This window comes from Ambystoma mexicanum, chromosome 9 (genome assembly GCF_040938575.1).
Source record: "Ambystoma mexicanum isolate Mex_15411 chromosome 9, UKY_AmexF1_1, whole genome shotgun sequence".
NCBI classification, from domain to species: Eukaryota; Metazoa; Chordata; class Amphibia; order Caudata; family Ambystomatidae; genus Ambystoma; species Ambystoma mexicanum.
In genome coordinates, this window is record NC_090931.1 from 379,732,560 (window position 1) to 379,754,210 (window position 21,651).

General features: G+C 48.3%; 1 protein-coding gene across 9 annotated transcripts in view; it reads right to left on the reverse strand.

The window, feature by feature from the left end:
- The window catches only part of TSPOAP1 (TSPO associated protein 1), a 3,887,333-nt gene that overhangs the window by 1,488,246 nt on the left and 2,377,436 nt on the right, over nucleotides 1-21,651 (reverse strand). The gene's annotated exons all lie outside the window — the stretch shown is intronic.

A 21,651-nucleotide genomic window follows, 5' to 3' on the forward strand; every position in this document is an offset into this window, starting at 1 on the left:
AACCAAAAATCCAGCAAAGCTGCTTGGGGACTCACTAGGTTTGGGAAATTAGCCTTATAAGAGAATTCTCCCTAACAGTGCCGATGTGAAATAAGCTAGTTTGGTGGGTACTGCAGGGTTTCTTCCTCTTATGTGTGTGCAATCTACCTCAACACTCATAACCTCATTGAAGTCCCCCCCCCCTATTATCCAGGTATCTGCTTCAGTGTTAGCCAGTATGGGTGTGATATCCTCTATCAAGGCCGACATGAGTGTTGGGGGTGAGTAAACTGCTAGGATACCAAAGGACTGTCTCCACAGTGTGCCGTGAAGATATACAAATCTACCCCCTGTGTCTTGGGTTACATTAGACATCTCAAAGGGAATTCTCTTGTGGAGTAATATCAGTACACCCCTCGACCCCATGGAGAATCCTGCATGTACCGCTGTGCGGTAGTTCGTTCTCTTGAAAAGGTGACATGTCGTACCCGCCAGATGAGTTTCTGTAAGGAGCACTATATCTGGACTGTGTTTGTTCAGGAACTGTGTCACTAGTCTTCTCTTAATACTGTTACCTAGGCCGTTTACGTTCCATGTTAGGAGCCGTAGATGTTTAGTGGTGTGCCCTGCCTGAGTCATTATATGATGTGTAAGTGTCTGTGTGCAGCATGTCATGCCCCCTGGGAGGGGTGTTTTCTTCTCCTTGTGTCCCAAGTACCCATTTATGATTTGAGTCCAATGCAAAAAATCGACCTGCGCTTCGATAAACAAAAACAATCCCAGTTCCCCCTCCCCATACTCCATCCCAAACTGAAGCATCTGTCGCCCAAGTAGATTAAAACATTAAAGTAACAGATAAATACTTTACATATCAATCAATTAAACCTGTAAGCATTGGTGTACAACCAACAAACAAGAGTGTTACTTATCCTATTCGCCAAGTAACAGCAACAGGGGTCCATGCGGTCCGGGCCACCAGCTATGCAGCTAACAGGTTCTACAGCTTTGGCGGCAGAGTGTTTACGTTACAGTGTCATGGTGCCGGCATTCAGTGCACAGCATTGTACACCCATGTCATTTCTTCCGCCTCAGTCATTATCTCCGTTTGGCAGTGCATCCAACTCCTGTTGTGGACGCTCGGGAGGCGCTCTCTCCGGTCGAGGTCGGTTTCTGCCGTTGCCTTGTCTCCTATTCGGTCTCCAGTCGCCCTCTAGATGTCTTTCCGCCCAACTCCATGCTTCTCTGGGATCCGTGAAATGCACCGTTGTTCCGTTAAAGTATACTTTCAGTTGTGCAGGGAATAAGAGTCCATATTTTATGTTGAGGGTCTGGAGGCACTTCTTTAGTTGGTTAAAAGACTGCCTCGGGGACTGGCCACCAGGGGGCGCACGGATGGATCCTCCCTCTGTGTGAGCTCCGACACCGTAGGACCATAAGGCGGATTGAGCCCCCTCCTTGGGACCCCCCCCACGAACAAAATAGTGGAGCAGTAGTCGGAGGATCACCCCCCCATGCCGGCAAAAAATCCGATCCAAAACGGAGCTCGGAAAGCTGAGATAAGTGCCTTTCAACGCGTGCGACGTGTGACGGCCCCGCGGCGCTCCAGTACCCTGGGCAGCAACGAGTGGCAGGCCTCGGACCTCCGGGACTGGTGGAGCCTCCTCTGCCTATCCCCCTGAGACAGCAGCTTTCTACCCGGGAGGGGCCAGCGGAGACGCCGACGCCACGGGTGCCCGCGCTGAAGGAGGCGACCACTGGGTCACGGGGCGAGCCCGCCTAAGGGAGAAAGGTACGCGGCCGTCCCCCCCCTCCCAACACCCCCTGTGAACAGTGATCACCCCGTGCCCCCCTTCACCCCAGCGGTCGCGGGAAGCTGGAGCTACGCGCCGCCTCTCCTCTCCTCGAGGAACCGCGTATCACGCGAGAGGCCCTGCGGGCGCGGCTCCAGACACCCGCCAGAGACTCACGCTCGGGGAGGAGTACGCGGAACGAAGAAGAGATCCGCCCACGGACCCATCCACCCCTCAACACTCACCTGACTGTGTGGAAACAGCGCAATCCTCCCAAATAAAGGAAAGGGGAGAGGGGAGTGGAAAGGAGACAATAAAACACATAGGCCTCAATCATTGGGGCCCCACATACCCACGATTGAATGGATACCCCACCTATAAGACACTGGGCATCAAGGCCATCAATGAGCATATGACCCTCCCCAACGCTTTCCCTTGATTCCTGCCACACCACGAAACACCCAGAAGCGCCGTCAAGGACTGTCACCCTTATTGCACCGTTACCTCCACCAGCCTTCATCTGCTATTAACCCTGCAACAAGCACCCAAATCAGACGAAGACACTCTTTTGGGGGATACTCCCACCCAAGACGTTGCCGGATACACCACGCCCAGCGCTCGCCTCGCGGAATACCAACAAAGTGGATTGTCCCCTGTGCCTTGGACTTTCAACCTGCTAGGTGGGCACCCACGCTCCGACAAAGAGGGTAAGGCCCCCGACTACGGGGCGTGTGCCTCCTCTGATCTGGGACCCACCCCATGAGCGCAAAAAGTAGGCTCGCCAAATACACCTACGCCCCATCCTCCCCGAATCCTCGACAGAAAGCAACAATGGCAACAGACGCCGCGGAAGCGGGAGCCGCTGCCACCAAAGGGGACATTGCTGCATTGCTAAGTGAGATAAAGTCACTCGGAGCCAACCTAGGCGGTAAAATCGACAGGATCACCCAGAGAATGGACAATTTCGAGGAAAGGTTAGAAGGTGTGGAGAACAATCAGGCCTCGATTGACACCCTTGAAGCCCAAATGGACATGAGGATCCGTAACATCGAACGAAGGGAAGAGGAGATACGCCTCAAAATGGATGATTTGGAAAACAGAGAGAGAAGGAGCAACCTCCGCTTTTTCGGAATTCCGGAATCCGAGGGGGAAACGGAGGACTCACTCAAAACCACAATACACAACATCATAAAGATCTTAATGGCAGACGAGGAGATAGATGAACCTAAAACGGAGCTGATACACAGGGCTGGTGGGCCCCCTGGTGGACCACGCTCTGTCCTAGCAAGGTTTCATCGGTATCAGGACAGGAACAGGATCCTGATGAAGGCCAGATCCGGGGACTGGCTTACACTGGGAGGTGCGCAAATCACCATCTTCCAGGACCTATCCTCACTTACACTGGCACTGAGGCGCCTCTGCAGCCCCCTGACGAAGTGGCTCAAGGAACAGGGCATAAGATACAGGTGGGGATATCCTTTCTCCCTCACATTTGAACACGGTAGCTCGAAGATTGTCCTTCGTTCAGAGCAAGAGATCAAGGACTGCATTGCGGACATCCTCGGAACGGCCCCTAGAGGAGGTGAAAGGGACGGGCATGAACAAGCGGTAATGCAATGGGAACTTCAGGGTCCTAGAAGTAGAAGAAAAAGAGTGAAAGGATCAAGGAAATTCATGCGACCAAACAATACGCCCGAAAATGGAAAATGAAAGAGAATCTCAAGAACCTTGCAAGCTAACTGACTGCAACCCACGCCTGCAAATGTTCGGAAACGATCATCCATCGTCACAGAGGGAGGAGCTCACTTGCTGTACGACGACGCTCGGCCGCAAAACCCCCTCCTGAAGTAGGAGGGAAATGAGCTTCGGAAGAAAAGAGCCGGAGTGCACACGTATCGTTACACCTTTGTTTCCCCTTTTCTTAATGTTATTGTTGAATTAAAGTATGATGGGGGGTGGGGGGACTGGGGGATAAGGGGGCTCAATGGTATGTTATGGTAGTATATCCGAATCGGACCGTGATGTAACGGTCTCCACTGGTGGTCCAATACTGGACTGAACATTTCCACCAAGTCCGAATTGGACGCCGTCAAAGCGCCTAAAATGGCACACTTTCAGTTCTTGGGTTCACTTGAACACCATCAACTCAGGGAGAGGGGGGGAAGGGGGGAAGGGAAAAGAGGAACTTGAGAACAGTAGCACCAACATCTGAACGAATTTGCTTTACCACCAAAGGCATGGGATGGAAGAATCAAACACCGGTCTGGCCACCTGAAGTGAGCGATCCTCTAAAAGCACCCAACAATGGCGACATCTGATGAACACATGGTGAGAGACTCACTCAGGGTCGGGACTATCAATGTGAAAGGCTTGAACTCCCCGACTAAAAGATCCTTGGTCCTTAGGGAATTTCGTAGATCCAATATTGACATACTCCTCCTGCAGGAGACCAAGTATGCTAGGGGCGAGGAGCGGAGCATCCTGGGGAAGCGAGGAGGCCTCGAGTTTTGGGGTTCGGGCCCACTCAGAAGAGGCGGTGTTGGAATCCTACTCAAGAAAGGAATCAACTTTGAAGTGGATAAAACATGGTCCGACGTCGGGGGCCGTGCCCTGCTCATAACGGGCAAAATAGCAAAATCTCAGGTGACTATTGCCACCGTATACGCACCCAACACTGGTCAGGTTGCATTCCTTGAGAAAACGATCCCTAAAATAATGCTAGAAGCCATAGGGCATATCATCCTGGGAGGAGACTTTAATCAATGGGCTGACCCGCACAAGGATTGGAAGCCAGGCAGACCTGAAGCGAGACAACAAAACAAGAGGGAGCCCACCGAATTGGCTGCAATGATGGCTCTATACGACATGAAGGACGTGTGGAGACTCATGCACCCCACCGAAAGCGGATATACCTTCTACTCAAACCCCCATCACACATTTACACGGATTGACTATATATATCTCTCAAGTGCTCTCACAACCACGACACAGCAATCCGACATAGTCCCAATAACCTGGTCCGACCACGACATGGTTCTGACCGATATCAATTGGGCGGACCTACCTGTCAACGGAGGAAAGTGGCGATGTAACGAGTCTCTTTGGAAAGATCAGGTCTTCAAAACCACCATGGAGACCGAAATTGACGAATATTTTAAAATAAATAATAATGGGGAGGTCTCCAAACAAATGGTATGGGAGGCAGGGAAGGCCACATGGAGAGGCATTCTGATCCGAGAGGGGTCCTCCAAAAAAAGGGAGCGGAAGATTTTAGAACATAGGCTACGGACCGAAATATGTCAATTGGAGGGTGAGATAAGGGAAGACCTAGAGGTAGACCCAGACAGAATGAAAATAGCCCAACAGAAAAGGGAAGAACTTAGGCTGTTAGAGCGCGACCAAGTAGTACGCAAACTGCAGTTTTTAAAACAGAAATTTTACGAAAAAGGAGACAAGGCCGATGCTCTATTAGCTGCCAGGCTCAGAGAACAAAGGACAGAGCGCAGGGTGACCAAAATACTGGATGACTCTGTCCCCCTTTCCCAGACCCCCCAGACTATCCCGGAATCCTTTGCCAATTCTTATGAGAAACTCTACACCTCCGAAATAACCCCTGGCCAGTTAGACATAACCGCTTACTTATCCCCGATCACTATGCCTACAATAACGCATGCTGACACCGAGCTCCTCGACTCCCCCATTAGTGAACAGGAGATCCATGATGCAATTAAAAGGTTAACGCTCGGCAAGTCCCCAGGGGAGGATGGTTACACTGCTGGGTTTTATAAAACTTTCAGCAACCAACTAACACCCTTCCTAACGGAACTATTTAATGAAATCATAGAAACAGGTGTGGCTCCAGCCTCCTTTAAAAGAGCACTTATAACAGTGATCCCCAAGGAAGGGAGAGACCCCAAGTGCTGTGGATCATACCGTCCCATTTCCCTCCTCAATCTCGACGCCAAAATCTATGCTCGGGTAATAGCTGCCAGACTGGAAACGCTAATGCCCCGCCTGATCCACCCGGACCAGGTCGGGTTTATACTGGGGAGACAGGGAGCTGATTCTATGCGCAAAACACTACACCTCATCCACACGGCCCATGACCTCCCTGGCGACACTGTCCTACTATCGATTGATGCCGAGAAGGCCTTTGATAGAGTGGAGTGGGATTTTCTGGGAGCGGTCCTGCAGAAAGTGGGAATAGGCCCGAGAACTAGAAAGGGAATACGAGCATTATACACATCCCCCATGGCAGCGATATTCGTTAACGGGGAATACTCCAGGTGGTTCGAACTGCATCGCGGGACTAGACAGGGATGCCCCCTCTCCGCAATTCTGTTTGCACTCTCACTAGAACCCCTGGCACAAAAGATGAGAGCGGACCCTTTGATAGAGGGGATGCGACTAGGGCCAACAGAGTACAAAGCCGCCCTCTATGCAGATGACATTCTCCTCCACATAACTAACCCCACAGAGTCCATCCCTCATGCCCTCAAATTAATGGATGAATATGGCCAATTCGCTGGGTTTAAGGTAAATAGGACCAAGTCCATTTTGTTCCCCCTTCAGGGAACCGCAGAAGTTAATGACGCCAAGTTCCTCCCGTTTGGCCTCAAGCTCGAACATGCCACACTACAATATCTGGGCATACAGATCACCAAAACCCTGGACGATCTTTTCAAAGCCAATTTTCCTCCGCTCCTCCAGCGATTCGCAGCCGACCTCAAAAAATGGGAGAAGCTCACGATCTCCTGGCTTGGACGAATCAATGCAGTTAAGATGGTATGCCTTCCCCGTTTCCTGTACCCATTCCAAATGCTACCGGTTGAGATACCCAAAGAGTTTTTTATTGAAACCAAAAAGATCATGGTAAGATTCATATGGCAGGGGAAGAAACCAAGAATCCCATACAACACACTAACGCTCCCCAAGGACAAGGGAGGAGTCGGGCTTCCTGACCTGAGAACCTACTACAAAGCTGCTCAGCTGCGTGTCCTGATCCCACACCTTAGAGACCATACTAACCTCCAATGGGTCCAAATGGACAATCATTATCTGTCTCCTGCCACAGTATCGGAATGGCTCTGGACCCCGCACAAAAGGGTTCAACGGAAAATCAAGGGCCACCCTATCCTAAGCACTATATGGAGTATTTGGCGCATAGGCAAAGAAATGCGCAAAATCACCACCTGGCCATCCCCGCTCAGCCACTTATGGTCGCCTGGCATAAACAACCATATACCTGATGTGGGCAGATTCCAAACATGGTACGAGGCAGGCCTGGAGAGAGTAGGACAGCTACAGAAAAAAGACGCGTTTATCACTTTACCAGATCTAACGGAAGCGCTGGGTATAGGCACCCTATCTACATTCCAGTACATCCAACTGAAAGGGGTCTTAACGAAGGCAGAATGGAGAGACAAATTAAACAGAGATCTCACCCCATTTGAGAAAATCCTGGACTCTAAATCCGAGATGAGAGGCCTCATATCCGCAATGTACCAAGAATTAATAGCGGCGGGAAACGGTTCAACGGAACCCCTGCGGAAGAGATGGGAAAAAGACTTTGGGGAAGAAATGCATTCCAACCTATGGGAAACAATGTGTAAGGCAGCCTCCAAAACGTCTATATCAAGTCAATACAAGCTTCATGCCATCAAACTGCTACACAGATGGCAATACGACCCCCTTAGACTTTCCAAAATGTCCCAAACAATGAGTCCAACATGTTGGAGGGAATGCGGAGAAATAGCCAATTACTGGCACATGTGGTGGGGCTGCCAACACATCAAAGTATTCTGGAACGAGGTCCTGGGGTGGATTAAAGAAATAGAAGGTATCCAAAGAGACCCCGATCCCTACCTAATACTGTTTGGCCTCGAAAAAGATGAAGATGAATGGACCAGAGTGAAAGGCTTGACCCCCTATTTACTGCTCGCAGCCAGGGCCCTCTTAGTGATTAAATGGAAATCAGCAACGTCACCCGGTAAGAGGGAATGGATCGCCCTAGCCACAAACATCTATTTAATGGAGACAATAACCGCCTCCCTGCACGGCAAAGCCGCCCAATGCGAAGCTCTATGGATGGACTTTAAAAATAAATATCTCATAATAGACTCTGGGCTCCAAGCGGAGGAATCTATCGGACCCTGATGAAAAGGCAACACTCGACAGAAAACAATGGAAGAGACTCTGCAATAAGAAGCACCTGACCGACCACGCAATGGACCTCTGAATAAAACACTTTGGAAATCCCCATGCCTTCACAAACTTCAATGGATGTGTGCTCAATCAAGAAAGGGAGGGGGGAGGGGGGAGGGTAGGGTTCATTAGACTAAGATGGATATACTCTGAGGTACCCAATGTAACATATGCTGCATAACCATGCTTGTTCTTCTTTTAACAACAAATATATCTTCCTTGTTCTGCAAACATATGCTTACTATGGTGAAACACGTAACATGTATTCCATCTTGTTTGTTCCTTTGTTAAAACCAATAAAACCAAATTTAAAAAAAAAAAAAAAGACTGCCTCGCTTTCTGTACCTCTCTGGTAAAGTCTGGGAAAAAGGCAATTTTGGAGCCATTGAATGTTATGGAGCGCTTGGTGCTGGCCATCTGAAGTATCGCATTCCCGATCCCTGTAATTCAGGAGCTTTGCTATCACTGTACGGGGGGGGGGGGAGCTACGTGGAATTGCCTGCCAGATCGTATCCGATGGGCTTGTTCGAATGAGAAGAATTCTGATAGGGTTTTGGGAGCGAAGAGATCCGCGAGCCACTGCTCGAGGAACAGCTCCATGCTTGTGCCTTCCGATTTTTCAGGCAGTCCCAGGATCCGGATGTTGTTTCTTCTTGCCCTGCCTTCTCCCTCTTCCACCCGTTCTTCAGTGCCTTGAGGCGAGCCAACGCACCTGTCATTTGTTGGTTTACAGTCCTCAGGCCATCCTCTGCTTCCGATATGCGACCCTCGGCTTCCCCCGTGCGGGCCGTGAGTTTTTGCAGGTCATGGCGTAGCAGCGACACTTCTGTGCTTATGCCACACATCTTATTTTCCATAGAGGTTCTTGAGTTGGCAATGGCATTCATGACATCCTTCAGGGATATGTCCTCTTCTGTTCCCAGTGCGTCACCATATTTGGCCTGCTCTTGTGGGGGGGCATGGGCGGGGGTTATATACTGCTCCATTTTGCTTTGTGTTGTCGCAGCTTTTGCCCTGTCTTTCCCCATAGTGGTTTAGCAGATGGTAGTTTGCAGGAGATCGGTCTAACACAACTATTGTTTGTGGAGTAGTTTAGAACAGTGGAGTGTGCACTCTGGGCGTAACGGTATGATGAGATACTTTCCAGTTGTCTCTATTGCTCCAGGATCTCTGTGGGAACCAGCCAAGCAGGGAGCACTGGCCAGGACATATTGTGGGCCGTTGTTGCCCGCAGATCATTGGCTACAGTACACAGTGGGCGGGGGAGTTACCAGGGGTTGTGTCCACTTCTTTTATGTGACTGCTGCTGTAATCTCTAACACCACTGCACGCCTTCTATTACCTCTAATCGTATGGTGGTGAAACAGTTTGTCACATGCAGTAGTTTCCGACTTGTATTGGGAACGCCTCACCTATTTGTGGTATCTTTGCCCCTTGTGCCTCCAGTTAGAGCGCCACGCAGACCCACAGGGATTCGATGCAGGCAGTTCGCCCTTGGTGTTGTCCACAATCTCGTCTTGTAGGTGCGTTTACAGGGTGGCTGTCTCTGGATGTACTCGTCGTAGACCTAGCAGACCACCTTCCCACAGACCCAGTGGCACTCAAACAACAGAGGAAAAATACGAGAACACTGAGGCTGTCTGCCGGCAGCTTTGCCACGTTACGGCTTGTTTGCAGCCCATGTGTTGTAGGTCTCAATATCTATTCCACCACCTGTGCAGTGTTATGGCTGCTTCGAGCAGACACACATGCAGTGCAGGATTAGGGGCACTGTTGCCTCACAGCACGGGCGTCAGATAGGTCAGTACATCTGACTCCTATTTTCCCGGAACAGAAGTATGTTACAGGTGCCCCACGCAAGCCCTTTACACAGGGAGCGTTTGTTTCTCCACTGGCCTGATCTTTTCGTAGGCGCAGTGCTCCTGGATCCGCTTGTTACGCCATGCCGTACGGCTCCAGGGGACGCTCCACCACGGCTCCCGGAGCCCTCAGTATATTTGCATTAGTGCCCACGTGTATAGTGAACAGGCTTTGGGGCTCGCCCGTGCTGGGATAACGCGCCGGGAGAGGTCTAGATATGCTGCTCCTTACCACTTTGATGACAGCGAGCACAGCCCCGCTGAGGGCTCGCAACTATCCACAGGCGAGTCTCCACCTCCTCTACACAGAGCTGATGATGGTGGCACACGTTCACTTCCAAAGGCACGCTTAGCACCCGCATCAGCTAAGATCAGTGTACGCTCTCCCCAGTGCCGATTTGCATTAGTGCCCACGTGTACAGTGAACAGGCTTTGGGGCTCGCCCGTGCTGGGATAACGCGCCGGGAGAGGTCTAGCTATGCTGCTCCTTACCGCTTTGATGACAGCGAGCACAGCCCCGCTGAGGGCTCGCAACTGTCCACAGGCGAGTCTCCACCTCCTCTACACAGAGCTGATGATGGTGGCACACGTTCACTTCCAAAGGCACGCTTAGCACCCGCATCAGCTAAGATCAGTGTACGCTCTCCCCAGTGCCGCAGCAGCGATTCGAACCGTTGGAGGAGCAAGGTGTCTGTTTCTGAGGAGTCGCTTCCGTAGTTCGTGCCCCCTTCTAGTCCGTTGCTCCGGCGGCCTCCTTGTCGGACTGTCGCAGTCAGCCGCACCATACCTCCACAGCAGATATTTCTCAGATGGCGCTGCGATTTAACCCCATATTACAGCGACCCGTTGCATAGTGGTTCCGCCATTGTGGGTGTGATTTTCGCGGGTGTAGCAACCCAAAATTACAGGATATAGACAGGAACTAGCTGGCGGCCCAGGGAGCTCGGAGGAATCACATCCTCATCCCACGCTCACTGGCCAGGCCACAAACTTATCATCTTTGATTATGAACCGTGGAACATTTCCAGAAGTCAAGAACTCTGCATCTTGAGAGAATCAAACCCAGGAGAAGGAAGTCATTCTCCTGGGCTGTAGAAAAAACATTTAATAGATTAGAATATATGTTTAAGTGGTAGGGATAGAATAGGAGTTTGAACCAGGATAGAGAGCCTTTAATTTGGACTACACAGACTTCCTGAGTTTTAGTTTCTTTGAGGTAGGGAAACCACCTCTAGTTAGGGATAGATACGTTTTGTTGGTTAAAGTTTATAGCAATAGTGATTGGTCAGACTCCTCGTTCCATGCTGTTAGGCAGAATCCTGTGCAGTTCCCTTAGGGAGCACTACAGAAGATTAAGACTACAGGTATATGCAATAAATCCCCTTTGGAATCAGTCTGCACCACAAAGATTTAGTTGGTAGCTGTGGCTAAGCAGTGAGACTTATCTCAAGGGGAGATGAGCAGTATTCAGGGTTTACACATTAGGGCTTCAGTACTATGGAACAAGGAAACACTGACCAAAGCTGTGTATCAAAAAGAATATTTATATTTATTTTACACACTCTGATGTTCACACACAAATCACTATTATTAAAGCAAGTTAAATCAGTCGAGAAAAGTATACACAACTCCCTATTTAAATTGTAGACAAGTTTGAGCAAGAGTGAAAACTGAGCAAAACGGCACAGTGTAAACCAAACAGAAATGGCACTCTAACAATTTCTCAGAAGGGAGGGAAAGGACAAGTTATACAGGTTTAGACTCTTTAACACACCAGCAACATTTCCCAGGTAGATTGTGAACAAGTTAGGCAAGGCAATGCTTTAGCATATGCAATACTGAGGTAAAAACCGAGCAAAATGGCACTTCACAAGTTTAAAAAGGGGAAGGAAAAAGGTGGTTATAAGAGTTAGGTGCACCAACACATTTCTCAGTGAGAAGCAATCTAGAGAAGGCAGTTGTAACAGATTTAGCCAGAGTCAATAGGCCTGTGCCAGAGTCAATGGTACAAGGCAATGTGCCCAGGATCAAACTGTTCTAGTAGCTGCAGTCAAGTCTTTGTTTAACGATTTGAAAAGGCAGTTGCAGAAGGTGAAAGACAATGTTAGATGATAGGGGAGGCGAACCCAGTAGGTAAGTAAAGGATTTAAAACACCTTCAGCGATACCCAACGAAACGGGAGGCCTGGCAGAACAATATACCTTTAAAGTGGAAGAGGCTCCTGCGGTGGCGGTAGTTCCTGGCAGTTCCTGCAGTTCTGGAGATCCAGCAGAGGAAAAGAGACTCTCATCGTGGAGGAAGGTTCGAGTTACTGCACTACCCAGGGATGAAACCAGCCGGGGTGCTGCCAAAACGAATAAAAGGTACGCTCCTTTAAATTGCAGTCGTGGTGGACGGGTGCCTGGCTATCCGCTCTCCGAGTGCAGGGCACTGGCGATTCGACCAAGGCAGGTCCTGGAAGACGATTGGCGAACTGGTTGGCCCCACCAGCTCAAGGGAAGAAGACTCTTGCAGAGGAAGATCTTCTCAAGTCGTTGGAGAAAAGTGGTGACGATCTGCAGCAGAGCTTCACCGGTGGTTCAGTCGTTGCAGATGTCTTCAGCTTCTCTCTTCTTTGGTTTCTTAGCTCCAGTGGCGACATCTTGTCCTCCAGTCCTCAGGAACCTGCTTTTATGCAGCAAGACCCCCATTCATACAGCCTAGCTGTCACTCACACAGTGGGGTGGCTCTCCTGGTGGAGAACCCCCCAGCCTATCAGGGCAGAGTGCGACTTGGGTTGCGTAGGCAACCCTGTCAAGGGTGCCCATTGCCCCTCCCACACATTCTGTCTACCCCAGACTCAGTGGCACCGAGAGGAGGGCTTCTGTGCAGAAGCCCGCCAAAAGGACGAACAAAGGATCCCCGACCCAGGTTAGGATTTCAGAGAAAGACATGAGAAAGAATTATTATTAAAGTTCTGGCAATAAAAACATACCGGAGTAAAGTTAATATTAAAATTAACCGGAGGTATGTTAGAGGCTGTCAGAAAAAGTGGTAGCCTCGAACAATGGGAAAATCCCATAGGAAATATTTGCGGTCGAATATTTACGGTAGTAACCACTGCCACCAGCCAGTAACTTTTGAGAGAGGGACTATACGGTACCCCCTAGAAAATGAACACTCTGGAAAAACTATTAACCCTTTCCAGTACTTCCATAGTAAGATGGGTTGTACTGGTTTTGTTCATAAGTATTGACTAGTAAAGTCAATGGGGACTTTACATGCCATGGGAGACAGTAGTCTGTCCCAGGGTATGGACTCTATGTTTGGGGGTCGCTACGACACCCCTGTGGTACGGCACGGAGGGTGCTGTGTACCACACATGTTAAAAAGATTGAGGGGTGAGAAAAACCCCATAGACCATAAGCACACAAGATAGCCTAAAACATACACTAGCGATCTGTCTAAGAGTGGGAAAAAAGGGTCTCACTCTTAGCAGGAGAAGAAAATAAGCCCTTCAAATCCAGCAAAGCTGCTGGGGGACTCTATAGGTAAGGGAAATTAGCCTTAGAAGAGAATTCTCCCTAACATATGCCGCCACATTATGTAAGTGCCTAAATGGAATACAATATTTTGTTTTAGACAATGTTCACTCGAAATAAGAATGTCGGTGTGTCTAAACTGTAATTCCAGACACTTTTCTAAAGGGAAAACAAAAGAGCTAAGACAGATAGGCAGCCTTAGCAGAAATATGTGAACAAGGACACTGGCCTATTTGGGTAATGGAGCATGTCGGCTCCCATCATGCACTACAGCTGCAATTGAAGTCAGTGCTTTTGAAGATAGCTAGAAGGAATATTAATTAAAAATATCTTCCCATCGTTGGCCTACTCGCCACTCCTAACTGATATGGTGAAGTGGGAGTGTTGTGTGATGAATCGCAGGATTCAGCCACTTCTCCCAAGGGGGAGCCTTTCGTAGCGAGGCTAGGCAGGCAAGCCTGCTACGAACCATTCCTCTTAAGGGTGATTGTATGTAGGACCTCACAGGGAGAGACTCCCCTTTTGGGGTCAAAGACTCCAGTTCCATGGAGGAACTCCCTGAAACCCTTTCTTGTGGGCCGACAATAACATCCAGACTTTAGAGAAGTCCATCAGAACAAGCAACTGTTTGTTACTGTAATATTAGCCCCAAAATTCAACTTCAAGGAGCAACTAATAAAAATATTGAGAAGAAGAAGAGAGGTGAGCGAGTAATGCTGATCGCTCAATGGTTGGAAGCCAACCAAACTGTGATGATGAACGAACGAGCAAGGGAGAATGCTCTACAAAAAGAGAGAAAGGACATTATTACTCAGCTGGGGATGACCCAGAAGTCAAATATAAAAACGGAAGGACTACTGAAGAGTTGTGATACCTGGGAAGTTCGAATCAGCGAGGAGGTAGAAGCTGCTGAGAACTGGGAGATCCTCTGTCGGGAGGGTCCAGCAGGAGGCATGGAGAGAGCAGACGGCCGAGCCGTGCAGGGGAAGAAAACCCTAAGAGAAGGAGAACCAAGTGAGCAGTGGTTTGACCCGTGGGAGCTGGACTGTCCAGTCCAGAAACAATGCTGAGACGGCAACACCATTGGTTCCACAGAGCCACGAGGAAGAACCAAGAAGATTTGGCATGAACGCAGGCGCTGTTTTGACTACCAGTGTTGCCCCGATCCTGGAGAAAGACCCGGCGACACTAGCTCAGGAGAAAGAAGGTAACGGGAGAAGCAGGAGACCCAGGCGAGGATATGGGACCAAAGGCACTCTCAGTCTACTTGTCCCAGTGAAGGAGAACATACCCAGAAGAAGGAGCATCCCAGTGGAACCCATCGTACTCATTACAACAAGACAGGAGCTGAACAAAGAAACAAACACAGTTGGTTGGGCTGCTATAATCATTCCAAAGAGAAAGTCAGTTTATCAGACCAAGAGAATTTTGATAGGAAACATGTTGTTTAAGAGAAAGTAAGGAACCAGAGGAATACAGAAAACCAAGACCAGGTAAAAAGGAATGTCCGTTGCCCTAAAGTATTGGAGAAAAGGAATTTTAAACAGAAACTCCAGGAAATCAAAGTATGAAGGGATTAAAACCCAAACACAGCGTGGAGACGAAGTTTCTCTAAAGAAGGAAGAGTGCCGCCGCACAGGTGGAAAATTCCCACAGAGGAACTGAACAAATTAGTTCAAGAAATAGCCAAGAACTATTTAAAAATCATCTACTAGGGCTTCCAAAAGCCTATTTAGAAGAAGGGAGTCATTCTCCTGGACTTTCTGTTTTTTCTTAGTGGTAGGGCCAGTATACATTAGCTTTGAGATGGAGGACAGACTGTTTACTTTTTGGACTTCACTACTGACGACGAGCAAAAGAGTTTGTTGGGTAGGGAACCCCAAAGAAAAGGGATAGAAAGGCTTTTTCCTTATACTTTAAATAAATCACATGCCAAAAACGGGTCTGTCTCCTTCTTCTAACCTACCACAGTTGTTTATGAATTTAATGAAGCTACTAAGGATAAAGAACTGAATTTAGAAGTGACTATTCCTTCTAATTGGTATTCATAAACATTGAACAGAACACTAAGCTCAATACCTCAAGAAGGAGTGGGCACTCATGAAAAGATCTCTGAAACAAAGGGAGAAAGAATGCTGTTTAGCCTACAGATCTGGTCCTGATAGGGAACCAAAAGAAGGGGAGTGCGAGAACACTCACTGGACCCTCAATTAGCCAAAAAGATTCCTAAATGATGCTAGACCCAATTGCAGGTCATTGTTTTGTATCCGAGTCTAGACAGTAGCATCATGAAAACCTATGAACAGGTTTGATAACGTGTACATTTTTTTTTATCGGGCGATTTGTCATGAAAGTTGCAGTAGCAGCTTTTCCTCTAGTAGTGTGGGCTCTAGGGTTTACCTGAAATTAACCTACGCACTTTTTATGAGCAGAGCTCATTACGGTATACTATCCCCCAAGAGATGTATTGTTTGAAAGCTGAGAGACCTGTGTTCACTAAGCCAGAGTTGATAAGCATATGCTTAGACTTTCTCGAGTCTTTAGTTTCATATATGTAATATCCTAATGCTCTTCACAACCACAATGTGTAAAGACCTATCTGCTGGGGTGGAAGAGCTGGAGAGCAACAAAGGCAGAGTAATGGATTGAACAACATGAACATCTGACCCTACATTCAGGAGGAAGTATGGGAGTGACCTCAGTGTTATCTATTCTCCATGTAAGACCTTCTAAAGCTTGTGGATGTAGTGCACCTGAATCTTGCTAACCCTACAAACAGATGTAATAGCAATCAGAAAACCTACTTTCCAGTAGAAGTGTTGCAGATCAGCTGTTTGCACTGGCTCAAAAAGAAGGCCCTTTAGCTTCACTCTGATAATGTTGAGTTCACAAGTGGGGGAAGATTTCCTAACGCGAAAATATATCTTTTTAAGCCCTTTTAAAAAATCCTTTCTTACAGGGATCTGCAAAAAGGACTGGATCCTTGTAACAACACCACTGCAGAGGCCAAGCTTGGTATCAAAACAATTTATGCTCTGGATTTTTCAGTTTGATGATCGCCTTGGGCAACAGTGTGTTGAGAGAGAAACAGAGGAAATTGACCTCCACTGCAGGAACCTAGAGAAATAAATCTTGACGTTTGGCATTTTCTGCTGTTGCAAATAAGTTAAATTGGGGAAGGTCCCTTTTTGAAAAAGCAGACTTTGCAACATCAACACTTAGCACCCACTCACATTCTTCTTGAAAAGACCTGCTTATGACATCCCTTTGGACATTTTAAATCCTGGCGAGGTAAACCGCTGCAATCATCAGATTCCTTGCCAGAAACCAATATCAGATTTTCTGAACTTCCTTAGAGAGGGCCTTGTACTGCCTTCTTTGTTGAGGTAGCTCTTAGGGCCTCATTACGAGTTCAGGAGTGTATTAAAAAAAGTGTCAGCAATTCTATTGCCACCACGTTTTTGGTGGAACAGAATTACCACCATTTTTACTGCACCTTTTGAGTTTGGAGGCAAAGTGGAGGATTGACCTCCAGAAAAGCTTTACCTCCAAAAACAGGCAGAATTACCACTTGTGGTAATTTCGTCCCTTCTCCCCAAGGAGGAGACCTTTCCCCTGGGGCTAGGGCGGTGTGTCCACATTAATATAGTCCTCCTGGGGGTGGTACACAGGGGGAGGATCACATGGGAGAAGAAACCCCTTATGGGATTAGGGATGACCATTCACAGAGAATGCAGTATATTTCTGCTTTGATACCCCCTTCCTCTTTGCCAAAACCAAACCCCTTTGTTTTTTTACAAACAGTGCTAATATAGTCTGTTGTAAAACAGGCCAACCTTATTCTAAGAAAATAATTAACACATAAGAGAATCCAATAGCCTTTTTCATGCATTGGGAATACAAGTACTGTGACAAAGAAGACAGACAGGAGTGTGAAGATTGATCCAGAGAACTATGCTGAGCGGTGTAGTCTCCCGCTGAACCTGAAAAGGACAAATTCATTTAACATAAGCGAGGGAAACCAGGTGTGGGAGATCCCCTCTCCTGAGAGGAGTTGCCAGCGATGCTGTCGCAATGACTGCAAGAGGGGAGAGCAGAACGCTGTGCGCAGAGAAGGGAGAAGGATCAGCATTAGGGTTCCAGCACCATAGGAGCCGCCAGCTGAGGAAAAGGCACTCCGGAAGAAGCGAAGCTGAGACCGACAAAATTAAGCACTCTAATGCTGCCAGAGTCTGGCACAGATGTCCCGCTACTGGGAAGACGTGAACCAAGCACAAAGGTATGCGAGTAGGCCGAGAGAGACTAGCGGTCCGGGCAAGCCGGGGAGCGAGTACAGAGAACGGAATAAGAGGGTCTGGGAACCTGAGAGTGAATGAGACAGAATCCTAGGCTTGGTAAGAGAGTAAACCAAGCTGTCACAATTCAGAACTGCGAGTCTGGGACCTGCACCCAAATGAAAGCAAGAGAATGGGAGGGTCTGGGACCCCAAGTACAAGAGAGATAGAATCATCAGGAGAGTAAACCAAGCAGGCACAATTCAGAACTGAGAGTCTGGGTCCTGCACCCATATAAAAGCAAGAGAATCAGAGGGTCTGGGACAGCAAGCACAAGAGACAGAATTCTATGCAGGACAGTAAAACAAGCTGTCACGATTCCGAACTGCGAGCCTGGGACCGGCCCTCATATGAGAACCAGAGGATAAGAGGGTCTGGGTACACCAAGCTGATACACTACTGCATGATGAGTCGGGCACTCGCACACTTACGAGAGTCAAAGGCTAATGTGAACTTTATCTGAAAGACTGTTGTGCACTTTCTAAGAAACCATATAATAAGGAGGAGTCCTCCTAGTTAGTTAAGTGGAAGAAGGCGGAATCCAGGGGAAAGGAGCCATTCCTTGGATATTTAACTTTATCTAAGAGAATAAAAAGAAGCCAGGAAAGGGAAATATTTCACCTGGCATATGGAACTTTTTGTTTGCGTTGTTGTGAAAGCCACATAATAAGGAAACAACCTCCTAGTTAGTTAAGTGGAAGATGGCGGAAACCAGGGGAAAGGAGCCATTCTCTCGATATTGCAACATTGTTTCTTTTTTGGATAGAACATGTGTTCATTTCTTAAAACCACCAGAGACATTTGGTACTTTTTGTTGACAAAGAACCTTCCACACAATTTCCTCAGTAGAGATAATATCCTGGCACATTTTATTCAGGTTAAGAGTATTAGGGTTTTTTGACACAATAGTGACTGACTATTTGTTTGACATGCTGACATTTTCATTCGTTTTCTTCAAGGCAGAGAAACTCCTCTTAGCTTTAGGGACAGCAAAAGCATTTTACAACCCCTCATTTTATGTCGAATAAAGGTTTTTGATCCAAAGCATGTCACCTCTTTGTCTGATCATTAGTTCTGCACCCTTCCAAGTACTTTGGTCTTCAAAAATATGGGATTTAAACCGCCTTGGCACCAGTCATACTCTTATGGTAAGACCATGGGACTGAGTGGCAGCATCGGTAAACAATACTAGTGATAATAAAGCAGATGCTCAGTCCCAAACATTCCACTGAAGCATTGATTACAATTGCCTGCCTTTTCGGGAATTTATAGAAAAGAGATCCATGCAGCAATTATAAGTTACTCACTGTAGTGACTAACCTACTCCGAGTCCATAGTCCCCTTTCCTCCACACTGTATGGGCGTCCCTCATTAGGGACGGGAGACAGAATCTTTTCCACCAGAAAAATCAACTTCCCCTTTAATTTTAGAGGCGCGCTGGGTCGCCACCCTGGGAGCATGTGTTACCCTGACTCCACCCACCAGCGCCACTCCTCAGTTCCCTTTGACGCATCAACAAAATTAACATGGTCACCAGTTTTTATTAGGGGGAGGATGGTGGGATGTATGGAGGAAAGGAGACTATGGACTAGGAGTACGTTAGTCACTACGATGAGTAACTTATAATTACTCCTATGTCCCATTCCCTTTCCTCCATACTGTAATTAATAGTTACTCACTGTAGTGACTAACGTACTCTTAGTCCTTAGTCCCCTTCCCTTCCCTTTTAAATTTAGAGGTGCGCAAAAGGGGGCGCAGCCGTGGGATCAGGCGCTCCCCTGACTCTGCTCACCAGCGCCACTCCTCAGTCCCCATTGACGCATCAACAATATTTAACATTGCCTAATGACACCAGAATTAGGGGTGTGGATGGTGGGACGTTTGAAGGAAAAGGGACTAAGGACTATGGTGAGTAACTATTAATTGCAAACAAAGGGGGGTCTGGGAATCTCTCTACCAGCACGAACACAGCCCAATGACCTGTTCTTGGGTGAATAACCCCTGGGAGAGACTCTACCAGGCCTTTAGCTCACTGTCCTTCTTCTCTGTGAAAAGGACAGTGAGCTAAAGACTTGGTAAAGTCTCTCCCAGGGGATATTCACCCAAGAACAGGTCATTGGGCTGTGTTCGTGCTGGTAGAGAGATTCCCAGAACCCCCCTTTGTTTGCATACATTAACTTTGGGTTTCACCCTAAGATAACAGGGCAATCCAGACGTGGACCCCTTGCTCACTGTTCTTAGAGAGGCAACAGTTTCACCTCACTGATGATGCCCAACAAGGCTGAAACACGTGTATGGGGTTACTGATGGTACTCTTGTTCAGAGAAGAATTGCCTAGCATTTCGGCGCTGGACTGCCCCTGGGCAGGACAAAGGCTGATATGCGGGGAAATTTCTTCTCTGTGAAAAGGACAGTGAGCTAAAGACTTGGTAGAGTCTCTCCCAGGGGTTATTCACCCAAGAACAGGTCATTGGGCTGTGTTCGTGCTGGTAGAGAGATTCCCAGACCCCCCTTTGTTTGCATACATTAACTTTGGGTTTCACCCTAAGTTAACAGGGCAATCCAGACGTGGACCCCTTGCTCACTGTTCTTAGAGAGGCAACAGTTTCACCTCACTGATGATGCCCAACAAGGCTGAAACACGTGTATGGAGTTACTGATGGTACTCTTGTTCAGAGAAGAATTGCCTAGCATTTCGGTGCAGGACTGCCCCTGGGCAGGACAAAGGCTGATATGCGGGGAGATTTCTTCTCTGTGAAAAGGACAGTGAGCTAAAGACTTGGCAGAGTCTCTCCCAGGGGTTATTCACCCAAGAACAGGTCATTGGGCTGTGTTCGTGCTGGTAGAGAGTTTCCCAGACCCCCCTTTGTTTGCATACCTTTAACTTTGGGTTTCACCCCAAGTTAACAGGGCAATCCAGACGTGGACCCCTTGCTCACTGTTCTTAGAGAGGCAACAGTTTCACCTCACTGATGATGCCCAACAAGGCTGAAACACGTGTATGGGGTTACCCTTTGCTTGTTTAACTATTAATTGCTCTTACGTCCAGTCCCCTTTCCTCCATACTGCATGGGTGATTACAACTGAATGTAACCCGAGGGCGGAGAGGAGGCCCTCCTTAAGAAAACAGATTCCTTAGAACCGCCTGTCCGAAATCAGCGTCTGACTTAGAGCTGGCGTCCAAACAGTAGTGCTTACAGAAAGCCAAAGGGGTGGCCCAGGTGGCCGCCCTGCTGATGACCTGCCACGGCACCTGCTGCTGGAATGCGATGGCCTTGGCTTTGACAGCGTGGGCGTGCATGTTAGCTGGAAGTGGTTTGTGCTGCCCCTCATAGGCCTCCTTGATGGCCGAAACCATCCACCTTGCTATAGAGACCTTGGATGCTCGATAACCCAGACTTGACCCCCCGAAGGTGACAGTCCGACATTGCGGAAGCCCTTGGTCCTGTCCAGAAAGAATTTCAGAGTGCGTCTGACATCCAGACAGTGCAAGACGCTCTGAGACTATCTCCTAGTTTAGAAGGAAAGCAGAGGCTACCTTAGGTAGGAACAAAGGTGTGTTTTCAGGACCACCTTATCCAGGTGAAAGATAGCATAGGGTTCTGAAGCCACCAGTGCCTAGATCTCGCAGACTCTGCGAGCAGAGGTGAGGCCCACCAACAGAGCTGTTTTAATGGCGACCAGCCTGATGTCCACGGACGCCATTTGCTCGAATGGTTTGTGCGCCAAGGCGCCCACAACTACATTGAGGTCCCACGCAGGGTGTGGTTTTTTGATGGGCTGGAAGAGGCTGGCGAGGCCCGCCAAATGTCGCTTGACCACCGGGTTGGAAGAGGAGAAGACCTCCTCCGAATTTATGTAGGCCCCTATGGCTGCCAAATAGGTGCGGCATGTATCCACCTGCACACCTGAGTGAGCAAGGTATGCAGAGAAGGAGAGCATGTCATCCAGCGTGCATGTAAGG